Source organism: Quercus suber, unplaced genomic scaffold, assembly GCF_002906115.3.
Source record: "Quercus suber isolate HL8 unplaced genomic scaffold, Cork oak 2.0 scaffold_25, whole genome shotgun sequence".
Lineage (NCBI taxonomy): Eukaryota > Viridiplantae > Streptophyta > Magnoliopsida > Fagales > Fagaceae > Quercus > Quercus suber.
In genome coordinates this window covers 768,273-780,900 of record NW_027069490.1, presented here as the reverse complement: position 1 = coordinate 780,900, position 12,628 = coordinate 768,273, and positions in this window count along the sequence as shown.

Below are 12,628 nucleotides of genomic sequence, written 5' to 3'. Positions count from 1 at the left end.
CAGTCCTGAACCGGATGAGGTCCTGTTTGCCTACATTACTGTGGTTCCCTATGTCATGAGTTTAGTTCTGATACGAGTGGACCAAGGAGTGCAAAGACCAATTTACTATGTGAGTAAATCGTTACATGAGGCCGAGATTAGGTACTTGCCGCTGGAGAAAGCCATCTTGGCAATAGTACTCGGTACACGAAAGTTGCCTCATTACTTCCAAGCACATACGATCGTCGTGCTTACACAACTCCCGCTTGAAACCATACTTTGAAGTGCCGACTACACGAGAAGAATAGCCAAGTAGGGCACTATCCTGGGGGCTTTCGATAACAAATACATGCCTCGCACTTCAGTCAAGAGCCAGGTCCTTGCAGATCTGGTGGCCGACTTCACGGAGCCTAGTTTAGAAGAAGTAACAGCAGAGAAGGACATGGATGAAAAATCGTTTGGCATGATTTCTCAACAAGGCCCCTCCCATTGGGAAGTGTACGTGGGCGGCGCAGCGAACCAGAAAGGTTCTGGAGTGGGGCTGGTGTTGATATCCCCCGAAAGAATCATCATTGAAAAGTCGTTAAAGCTGGATTTCTCGGCAACAAATAACGAGGTGGAGTACGAAGCCCTACTGATGGGAATAGCTATGGTCCAAAGAATGGAAGGAAAGGCAGTGGAGTTGTTCTCAGACTCAAGGTTAGTTGTGGGACAAGTACAAGGTGAGTTTAAGGCGAAGGATGAAAGAATGCAAGGATACTTGAGTTAAGTTAAATGTCTATAATCGGAGTTTGAATTTTTCAGTTTGCTACACATCCCCAAAAGTGGTAACGCACATGCTGACTCTTTGGCCACACTCGCTACCTCTTCGGCACAAAATTTGCCAAGAGTTATCCTTGTCGAGGACTTGCATGGGCCTACCGAGGCAAGAAGAGATGTAATCCAAGTTCACCAAATTAGGACCGGGCTCTGCTGGATGGATCCTATAGTTAAATTCTTGAAAGAAGATATCCTGCCTGAAGAAAAGGGGGAAGCTAACAAAATTCAGAGGAAGGCGACTAGATTCTGGCTATCCGAGGACCAGAAACTATACAAACGCTTCTATTCAGGACCGTACTTGTTATGCATGTATCCTGAAGTGGCTGAGCTGCTACTAGAGGAATTGCATGAAGGAATTTGTGGGAGCCACACTGAAGGTAGGTCTTTAACTCATCGAGCTGTTACTTAAGGTTATTGGTGGCCGAACATGCAAAAAGAAGCCCATGAATATGTTAAGAAGTGCAATCAATGTCAACGATTTGCGCCGAATATACACCAACCAGGTGGAGTCCTCAACCCACTATCTAGTCCATGGCCATTTGCTCAATAGGGCTTAAATATAGTGGGTCCATTCCCAAAAGCCACAGGAAACAAGAAGTACCTTCTGGTCGGCATAGACTATTTCACTAAATGGGTTGAAGCTGAACCTCTAGCCAACATCCGAGACGTAGATATGTAGAAATTTGTGTGGAAGAATATTATCACTCGTTTCGGAGTTTCTTATACTCTCATCTCGGACAATGGCCTACAGTTCGACAGCAAAGCATTCCGGAATTATTATAGCAAACTGGGGATCATAAACAGATACTCCACCCTCGCCTATCTCTAGGGGAATGGACAAGCAGAAGCAGTTAACAAAGTCATAGTTAATGGATTAAAGAAGAGACTAGACGATGCGAAGGGCAAGTGGGTGGAAGAATTGCCACACGTACTTTAGGCTTACAGAATTACGCCTCGTAGATCTACTGGAGAAACCCCCTTCTCGATGACTTATGGGGCTGAAGCTGTCATTCCTCTGAAGACTGGGTTCCCAAATCTGAAAACCAACTCATTCAGTTCGACTGGCAACAATGAGCTGCTAGAAAGGAGTTTGGATTTGGTTGAGGAAAGGAGAGAAAATGCAATGGTTCGATTGGCACATTACCAACAAAAGCTCAGGCAAGGCTATGATGCCAACGTAAAGTTAAGATCTCTAGAGCCTGGTGATTTGGTACTCAGGAAAGTTGTGGGCACTGCAAAAAACCCAGCTTGGGGGAAGTTAGGACCCAATTGGTAAGGGTCATATCGTATCACTTCAGGGGCTGGCATTGGGGCGTATTTCCTAGAAGACCTAGATAGTCATGTGATACCACGCCCTTAGAATGTAAATAACCTTAAAAGGTACTATTATTAATCGAATCTTTTCTTCAATCACCATGACAATTCGTCATCCAAAAGGTTCTCTAAGTGTTTAAACTTAAATTCAATCATGCCTGTAGTCCTCGGACCAGATGATTTAGGTTAGTTAACACTCCTTCACAGTTCTCTAAGTATTTAAACTTAAATCCAATCATGCATGTAGTCCTCGGACCAGATGATTTAGGTTAGTTAACACTTCTTCAAGGTTCTCTAAGTGTTTAAACTTAAATCCAATCATGGCTGTAGCCCTCGGACCAGATGATTTGGGTTAGTTAACACTCCTTCACAGTTCTCTAAGTGTTTAAACTTAAATCCAATCTGCCTGTAGTCCTTGGACCAGATGATTGGGGTTAGTTAACACTCCTTTACGGTTCTTTAAGTGTTTAAACTTAAATCCAATCATGCCTGTAGTCCTTGGACCAGATGATTTGGGTTAGTTAACACTCCTTCATGGTTCTCTAAGTGTTTAAACTTAAATTCAATCGTGCCTGTAGTCTTCGGACCAGATGATTTGGGTTAGTCAACACTCCTTCAAGGTTCTCTAAGTGTTTAAACTTCAATCCAATCATGCCTGTAGTCCTCGGACCAGATGATTTGGGTTAGTTAACACTCCTTCACGGTTCTCTAAGTGTTTAAACTTAAATCCAATCATGCCTGTGATCCTCGGACCAGATGATTTGGGTTAGTTAACACTCCTTCACGGTTCTCTAAGTGTTTAAACTTAAATCCAATTATGCCTATAGTCCTCGAACTAGATGATTTGGGTTAGTTAACACTCCTTCACGGTTCTCGGACCAGATGATTTGGGTTAGTTAACACTCCTTCACAATTCTCTAAGTGTTTAAACTTAAATCTAATCATGCCTGTAGTCATCGGACCAGATGATTTGGGTTAATTAACACTCCTTTGCATGCCTGTAAGTCCTCGGACCAGATAATATGGGTTAGTCAACACCTCCGTATAGTTATTGTTATTGAAGTTTAACTATGAAATGAGTCATGCCTGAAATTCTCGAATGTATTTGAATTAACTCTAACTTATGAGAGGCCTTCTTAATAATTTTTTTAAACCAAACAGTAATAACATTCTCTGTGCATGTTTGAAAAGACCTGTGAAGATTTCATATCACTCGTTGCATTCATTACTTATTAGTAATTCTTATACAAACTGTTCTTTTCAGTACCAATTTTGGTTATGTACATCGTCAGCATGATATGGTGGTTATGTTTACCTACATTACCATAATTACAAAGTACAGTTATTTGCAACAAAAATAAGTCATAAGATATGCAATGAAGACACCAGAAATAAAAGGAAAACTGTTTCATTTATCAAAAGAGAATAGTTTACAATCCCTTACATAAAAGAAAAACAAATACAAGTACAAAACAGAAAACACCTAAGTATCTAAGTCTTCGTTTGAGGGACCAAGGGGTCGGCAGCCTGACTGGATTGAGTTGCAGCAGCTTCTGGGGCTTGGTCCTTAGGTGCTGAAGGGGTTTTCTTCTTTCCCAAGCCCTCGCCCTTATCCTTGGGTGCCTCAGCTGGCTTGCTTTGATCATTAGGCTGACCAGACTCCTTGGAGGCCTCGAGGTTGATTGGAGGAACTTGGTTGACCAAGGGTTGCTCTGAAGTCTCCTGGAGTTGTGTTGGAGGAGGGGGATCAGACCCTGGGAGCTCTCGAATATCAGGTTCGTAATATATGCTCCCAGGCAGTCTCAGGTTTGAGTTTGCAAGGACCCCAACAGCGTCCAGTGCTTTTCCCCACGTTATATAGCAGTAGTCTCGGCTAACCGAGGCAAACTGCTCAGTGAGGCTTTTATGGGTCTCCTCCACCCCCAGCTGATATGCTGCTTTTCTTTCAGCCTCGACTGCCTCCTTAGCCAGCTGAGCATTCTTCTTAGCTAGCTTGGCAGTCTCTAGGGCTTTTTGAAGTTTAGCTCGAAGTCCCTCCACAAGTACTTTCTCAGTTACCAAATTGATCTCAGTCTCATTCAGCAACTTCAGTTGGTCTTCGGCCTGCTTCTCAGCGTTCTGTAGGCCCGCGTTAAGACTATTTCGTTGATTAGTCACCTCTTTGAGCTGCTCAGAGAGTTGAAAATAGTCTTCCTTCAAGCTACCCAAAGACTTTTCTGCCTCGGACCGAGAGTGGGCCTCTTCTTAGGCTTCGATATATGTCTTTTTGTTCCATTCTTCAGCCACAAAGACTTACTGGGTAATCTGCATAGTAAAGTGAAAGAGTTAGCATAAAACAAACGAAAAATTAACATCCCAAACTGAAGAGCTGGATTAACTCACTTACCATGGCCAAATCCCTTTTCAGGGACATGAAGAGTTCATACTGGCTGAAGTGCCTGTATGAATCCATATCTCGGGGGAGGAGCAATGGTTGCTCCAAGGCGTCAGCAACGACTCCTGCTCTCCCCCCATCATAGTTTCGAAGGGAAGTATCCCAAGGAATAGGAGCACCGTCCAATTCCAACTTGGGAGACCATGTGCGTGGCCCTCGGCGCACATCAGCAGCATGAGGGTCATCTCGGCTCTCAGTAGATGAGGCCCTCTTGCTTCGGTGGTCTTTCGCCACCTTCTGTTGCTTGGTTGCTTTCGATGGCACCACCTCCCTTTCTTCAGTTTCAAGGAGGGGCCTTTTCTTCTTCAGATCCGGCAAGGGCTTTAAGCCAGGATCAGAAACCTGAGGTGGTGGTGGGGGCAGACTCACCACAGGTTGGGAAGTACCAGTCCCTTTCGGCTCGGCCTTCTTACCCCTGTTCCTCATCAAAGCCTTCAAGTCTGACATGTTTTCCTTTTCTGAAGAGTCTTCTGGAAGAGCAGTTATCAAAATGGGAGGATGGACACTGGATTGCAAAGTCGGTATCACTTGAACCCTTCCTGAAGCTTCTCCTTCGAATTAAATTTGTCTATTTGTTCCTCTAGTGAAGAGGACGAGGAGCTAACTCTTTCGCCTACAACCACCGGTTCAAGGGGGACTTGCTGAACTGGCTGAACAAGTAATGGCACACCCTGTGGATTCGGGTGTGGTACAGGTTCAAGGTCGAACGGCGCTAAAAAACCATGCCGAGCGACGTCTATTCGCCCGAGCTGATAGTCACCTTATGTGATGGCATTGCCGACCGGTTGAATATCAGTTGATTTTGGCGTGTAACCGAGGATGAGAGGAACGGACCGAAGCTGTCTGTCTTCACTCACAAAAATCTTCGAGCGTAATAAATAATTAAGCGTGGCTGTGTTGGTGAGGCTATGCCGGGGAGAAGTGTGATTCTTATCTGTTAACATCGCAAAAAAAAAAAAAAAACTTATTCAAAAAACTGGAAAATAATAACATAAAAGAGAAGACAGATTATGAAGAGTGAAGATCCTAAATCTACTGTTAGAGATCTTAAGTCTAGGAAGTCACACCTGGCTCTCCTCGCTGGGTCGGACAGTGAAGACCGTCATGCCACGCGCCCGAGACAATCAAATAGTCGTCTTTCATCCCTTTATTTGACTTGGGAAGGCAGGAGAGGAGTCTAACAGTGTCGGATCGGGATTTAAGGTAATATCCCGCTCCCTTCTGGCTATGACACTCGTACATATGTACCACGTCATGCTAGGTCAGTCCTAATCCTAGATGAAGGTTCAGGGCATCAATGGCTCCTAGGATCCTAAAGGTATTTGGCGTGCACTGCTCGGGGGGAAGTCTATGATTGCGAAGGTAGTTCATGGTGATAAAACCCATTGGAAGAGTCATTCCCTTTTCAATGAAGGCTATCATGGGGATTATGACTTCCCCCTCTCTTCGGTCAGTTAATATCCATTCCAGAGGACTATACCTCAGATTTACCCCCTGCGGTATATCATAGGTCAGCTTAAATTCTTCTATTAAGGCAGGGCTATCGACGAGGTATTGAAATCTACCCATTTTTAAGAAAAACTCGAAGCAATAACTAGGAGATAAGGGTTTGAAGGCTGAGAACCCTAGTCGAGGAGAGAATGATGAATTTAAGGATGTCAAAACTTATAGACTAAACTGGAGAATGACCTCTGAATTCACAGAAGGGCTTCTAGCGGACTCTGGGAAGTAATAAGACAGATGATTGGAGGAGATTGGAGGATTTGAGTGCGTGAGTTCGCTGGATAGTCTGAGGATTTGTAAAGTAAATACGAAATAACCTCCTCTGAGGGCTTATATACGGGGACAGGTGAAAGGGTATAATTCATCCCGCCCAAATCCCAAAGAAGAACCATGTCTGTTAGATCAATAGCCCACCGTTGGATGCAAAAGACAAAACGCCACCTGGAGTAATTAATACAGCACTTTGGGAATACGGAAACAACAGTGGCAATGATGAAGCGCTTGCATCTATGCCTTCACACGTGCAAGCTTAGATAGTTGTGTGTTTCTTCAAGCTTTTTACTACGTGACAAGTCAAAATCCTATTTTTTCTCCTCGAATGCGAGGGAAAAATTAAAATTTTGAGGGGCTATTGTAGGGGGAGAAAAGCCCAACCTTATGAAGTGGGCCTAGAGCCCTATTTGAGGATTACTGTGTGTCCGAAGAAAAGGACCCGGTTGATATGGAGTCCATCTGGAAGAAAGATACCTGGAAACGAAGAAGGAGTACAATCCGAAGAGGTCACCATTGGTCCAAAGAGATCTTACTCCTTGGATACGAATAGTCTTGATCAATCAAACGTGTGGAAGGTCCGAATGATCTTCCTAGCAACTCCAGTGATAAAGATAAGCTCTGGGTATGTTTGGAGACGATAAGAACGAAGAAAGATCTAAAGGAAAAGTTGCTACTACCGTATTAAATGCACTGCAGCAACTTTTCTGGCCGCATTTATGTGGAGAAGACCCCTGAACAGTATAACCTCAGCTACCGCCACTTACAAAAAGCTAAAGAAGATACATGACATGACATATACTCAAGTAGGTATACAGATGAAGAACAAGTGGACGATGGGGATGATGGGGAAGTATGCTATATAAAGAAGAAGGGCTCCTGATAAAAGAAAGAGAGAAAAAAAAAAAGGCTTGGAGATAGCTCTAAGAACTGTAATTACTATTCGATTTATCATAAACCTCTTCGGACTTCAATTCATTTCGTTTATACGTGCATCTTTATGCTGGTTTATTCTTGGAGGTTATAATCAACCATTGTTAATTTCATAATCAACCTAGGTCTATCATCCACGCTCTACAAATCTATTGTTTTGGGCTTGGGCTACAAATCCTAACCCCATAAGTAAAAGAGGGAAGTAGAAGTTTGAGATGTGGAAATATTGTAAAATGGTATAGTATAATGATAAAATGACTTTTTAGAATTGTAAAATTGAGTAGCATTGAAATGTTTCAATGCTAATGCTCTAAGAATGGTTTAGGTAAGGAAAATATCTAATTTGACTAATCCTTAGAATTTTTTGTGCTAGGTAGGGACAAAATTGGAACTTGGAATTAAGAAAGCAGATCTACTACTAGTAGGGCTGTCCAGATTGATCCGGTAACCCAACCCACCCGAAGAACTGACCGGATCCGACTCGAATCCGGCTGACCCGACTGCTCCGGCGGGTCGGCAATAGGTCTTCACACCAGAAAACCGATTCTGGCGGGTCGATTTCAGTTTTCCTCCCCTAAAACCCGAAAAACCCGAACCGACCGAACGATTTCCAGTTCCCGAACAAAATTTCCAAAATTCGGCAATGGTTTTCCAAAATCCGGCGATAAATTTCCAGAATCCGACGAAAAAACCCAGATTCCGGTGATATTTCCCTTAGATCTAGTGAGATTTTGACCGGATCTGGCGAAATCTCACCGGATCTAATTAAAAAATCGTCGGAATCTGGAAAAATTATCATTGGAATCTGGGTTTCTTCGCCGGTTTCTTTTGTTTTTTTTCACTGTTTTCTGCCGTTTTCTTAGATCTCTAACTCTGACCGACCCGCCCGACACCCGTTGATGGTGTGAATCACCCAACCCGATTACTTCGGCATGTCAACGGTGAGTTCATTTTTTTTCCACCCGATTCCGGTGGATCGGTTCCAGGTTAGGCATAAACCCGACCCGGACCGACCCGTGGACAGCCCTAACTACTAGCCATGCTCTGCTACTGTAGCTACTAAAGTTTTTTTTTTGGAGCATGCATCTACTATGAGTACGTCTTCTCAGATCTCTGACTCCGACCGACCCGCCCAACACCCGTTGATGGTGTGAACCGCCTAACCCGATTACTCCGGCAGGTCGGCGGCAGGTTCATTTTTTTTCCACATGATTCCGGCGGGCCAATTCCGGGTTGGGCACAAACCCGACCTAGACCGACCTGTGGACAGCCTTAATTACTAGCCATGCTCTACTACTGTAGCTATTAAAGTTTTTTTTTTTTTTTTTTGTGCATGCATCTACTATAAGTAGGAAAAAAAATTTAGGTGAACACATCATTTTGGTTCCTACATTTTTGAATCACGGTCAAATTAGTCCCTATATTTTGGTAACAGTCAATTGGTTCGTACTATTTTCAACTTGCAACTAATTTGATCCCTGCCATTATCTCACTAACGGAAAATGCTGCGTGACTAACGGATTGCATTATTGGCATGTCTAACATTAAAAAAAAAAAGTTAAATTTGATCTTAGTTGACAAAAAAGCCATGTCAACATTTAAAAATATTTTTTTCCTTTTTGTTTACTAATTTTTTTCTTTTTCTTTTTTCCTTTTAATTTTCTTACGAAATTTCACTTCTCTCTCTCTCTCTCTCTCTCTCTCTCAACATTCATCAACGGACAACCTAGAACTCAAATCTTCTCTAGTCTCTCTTTCTAGTTTATCTCATTCCTCTCTCTTGGCTCCTCCATCTCAAGCCCACCTAGGCTGGCATTCGCATAGCTCACCACACTGATAATAAGATGCACAACGGCACCACCACAAGAGTCATCGTCTTGCTACACAGGGAGTGTGGTTGCTCCAAGTCAAAGTCGGAGACGTTGATTCCAACACTCAGGTCGCCTCTTGTTGGTCCAAATCGCAATCTGGGTATATATCTTCAATTCTGTTATTACATTGTTGGCAGCTTGTAGGTGGGTTGAAATTTGAGTTGTTGTTGGTTGCCAAACTTCAGGCAATTGAGTTGTAGTTAGTCTGTGAGGGGCGAACGGCGGTGACTTTGAGCGTCTTGGATTTGTGGTTGAAGTTTGATGTTTTAGTTGCGTCTTGAGTAGTGGTGGCGGGAAGGCTTAGATTTGTGATTCATAGCAAAGGGATTCACCCAGAGACATTAGTAGGGTAGAGAGACATTAGCATGGATGTGGATTTTCTTGATTTTTTTGGCACTATATTGAGATTTTCTTTTTGTATTTGTTATTGTGATTTAATGTCAAGATTTTTTTTTTTTTTTTTTTTTTTTGTTTTAAGAAACGGATGCCAAAAAAATAAGAAATTGATAATTTTGTTATTTAAATTGTTATTATAAAGTTTTGAAATTCTTTTTATCTTTTTTTTTTTTTTGGGAGAAAGTCTTGAAATTTTATTTGAATGGTTATTTATATTTTTTAAATTCTAAGAGCATCTCCAATGGTCTATGTAAAAGCAAAATATTCTTATAATAGAGAATGAGACCAAAAAAAGCCACTCCAATGGATTCTCTATACCTGAATTTTTTTTCGGCTCATGAACAGTAGCTCATCAAGTCTGATGGGGTACTGTTCATTCTTCAAATGTTTTTTTTTTTTTTTTCTATTATAATAATTAGGTGTTGAATAAAAACATGTTGGAAGATGTGTAGTTGTTAAAAAAATAATAATAAATAATGAATGAAGAAATAATATTTAAATGAGATAGAGAATAAGATAGAGAATCTGTTGGAAAATGTATTTGAAAAAGTAGGTAGATAAAGGTAAAAGTCACTGTTCATCTTCCAAACAGTACAAAAATTTGATGAATTTGCTGGAGATGCTCTAACATGGCTTTCTTGTCGTTTAAGTGCTGATGTGGTCAACAAAATATAAACACGTCAGCATCAGATTTAATTTTTTAATATTAGACATGCCAACAATGCAATCCATTAGCCACGTAACGGAAAATATATGAACTAAATTGATTGCAAGTTGAAAATAGTAGGGACCAAATTGACTGCTACCAAAATGTAGGGACTAAATTGATTGTGACCCTAAAATGTAAGGACCAAAATGGTGTTTTTGCCAAAAATTTATTTAAAATTTTTTAAAGGGTTGGATTTTTTTTTTTTTGTAAAATTAGTTGATTAGGTTTAATTTTTTTAGTTTTACTACTGGTAATTTTTGTTATTGAGCTAATTTTTTTAAGCTTGCATATTTTATTTTAGTTTTTAGATCTTTTTTTTTTGTCCTTTAAAAGGAAGAAAATGCTAGAGTTATAAACTTTTTAACAAATTGATAATGTGGTGAGTGGTATTGGTAAGTTAAAAAGTTGCGTAAGTAGTGGGCCTAAATGCGAACCATAAAAAATTTGCTACCTTAACCATTTGTAAAAATATTGTAAAATAGTTTATGACTATAGCATTACTCTTAAAAAGATCAATGATATTATTAAAGGGGGCCAAAGTTTAAGAATACCTACTTTCCTAGATAAGTACATAAAGAATGACAGGAGATAAGGTTTAAACCACAAACATAAAATATCATAAAGGATGTCATTACTATTGGATAATCACTTTAAAAATTCCTACTAATCCATAGAATTGGATAATAGTTAACCATAATATTAGCATGTTAACCACATCTTTTCTACCTATTAAAAAAACTAGCCTATTTCTTCTTCTTCTTCTTCTTCTTCTTTGTTTTCGATAATTTAATAGTTACAATAATGGAAGAGAAGGCACATCCCCTATTATCTACCTATTAAAAAAAGTAAAAAAACTAGTTCATTTCTTTTTTTTTTCTTTTTTTTTGAATAATTTAATAGTTACAATAATAGAAGAAAAGAGATTTAAACCTTGATTTACACATCATGATGTTTGATTCAGATTAAATCTTTCTAAGTGGGGCCGCCCTATGTATTAATCGTAAGTGGTTCAATGTCTCATTTCAAGTTTCAAAGTGAAGAATTTGACCTCGAGGATTATGGATAGGGTTTAATATTACCTCAATTAAATGAACTTTTAACAAACAGTGTAAATAATTACAGTAAATTCTTGGTGCGATAATTACTCCATAAGTATAAGTGCTTGTGGTGTGTGGAAGGGGAGCAAGGGCCTAGGTTTAAGTCTCCAGGATGGAGCTTTACATACATATACACTTAGATTATACATGCTAGATTAGAATTTCTATCTTGTATAATAAATAAATAAAACAAACAAACAAACAGTGCAAGTAACAATGAAAATGAAGTAAGTAAAAGAAATTACAAGTGATCAAGTTTTAGGATTGAGTGCTAATCTATTTCTAATGCCATTGGATCTCAAGAAACTAAATTGGAATGCAAACAAATTAATTCGAAGCCTAGTTCATCTAAACAGCTGTTGATTCGAAGGTTCACGATAGACAAATTAAAGCTTAGATTAAACTAACAATAGGAAACTTGAATCAAACTTCAATACTCATATAAACAAGATTAAACTAAGTACAAGATTACAAGCATTAACACCTTACAATCAGAGCCAATTAGCGAGGGAAAAACTTCAATCCAACCCCTTATTATATGCACTAAATTTATCTGATTCTCATACTTGCTTTATTATTATTATTATTTCTTACTTGGCTTTATAATTAATCTTATAGTTTTTCTTAGTTTGTGACAAGTTTCCGCATCAACCCAAGTATCTCTCTCTATATTCACCCTTAATTTTTTTATGAATATCTTTTTATAATAATTTTTTTTATCATTTTTAATGGTGTGAACTGTGGGGGGAAAGGTTCAATCTAAAGTAGTGGGCCTAGGGCCCCATTTGAAGGCTACTGTGCGTCCGAAGAAAAGGAAGTGGTAAGGGCAAGGGCCATCTGGAAGAAGGATACCCGGAAAAGAAAAATAGGTACAATCCGAAGAGATCGCCATACGTTCGAAGGGATTTTATTCCTCAGACTCGAATAGTATTGATCAATCGAATGTGTAGAAAGTCAGAATGATCTTCCGAGCATTCCTACTGCTCAAGATAAGCTCTAAATATATCTGGAGACGATAAGAATAAGGAAATATGTAAAGGAAAAGCTGCTACCATCGTATTAAATGCATTGCAACAACTTTTCTGGCCACATTTATGTGGAGAAGACCCCTGAACAGGGTAACCTCATCTACCGCCAGTCACAAAAAGCTGGAGAAGATACATGACATGACATGCACTCAAGTAGGAACCTAGATGAAGAACAAGTGGACGATGGAGATGAAAGGGGAGGATATTATATAAAGAAGAAGGATTCCTAGAAGAAGGGAGGTCGATTTGTAACCCTAAGAACTGTAACCTGTATT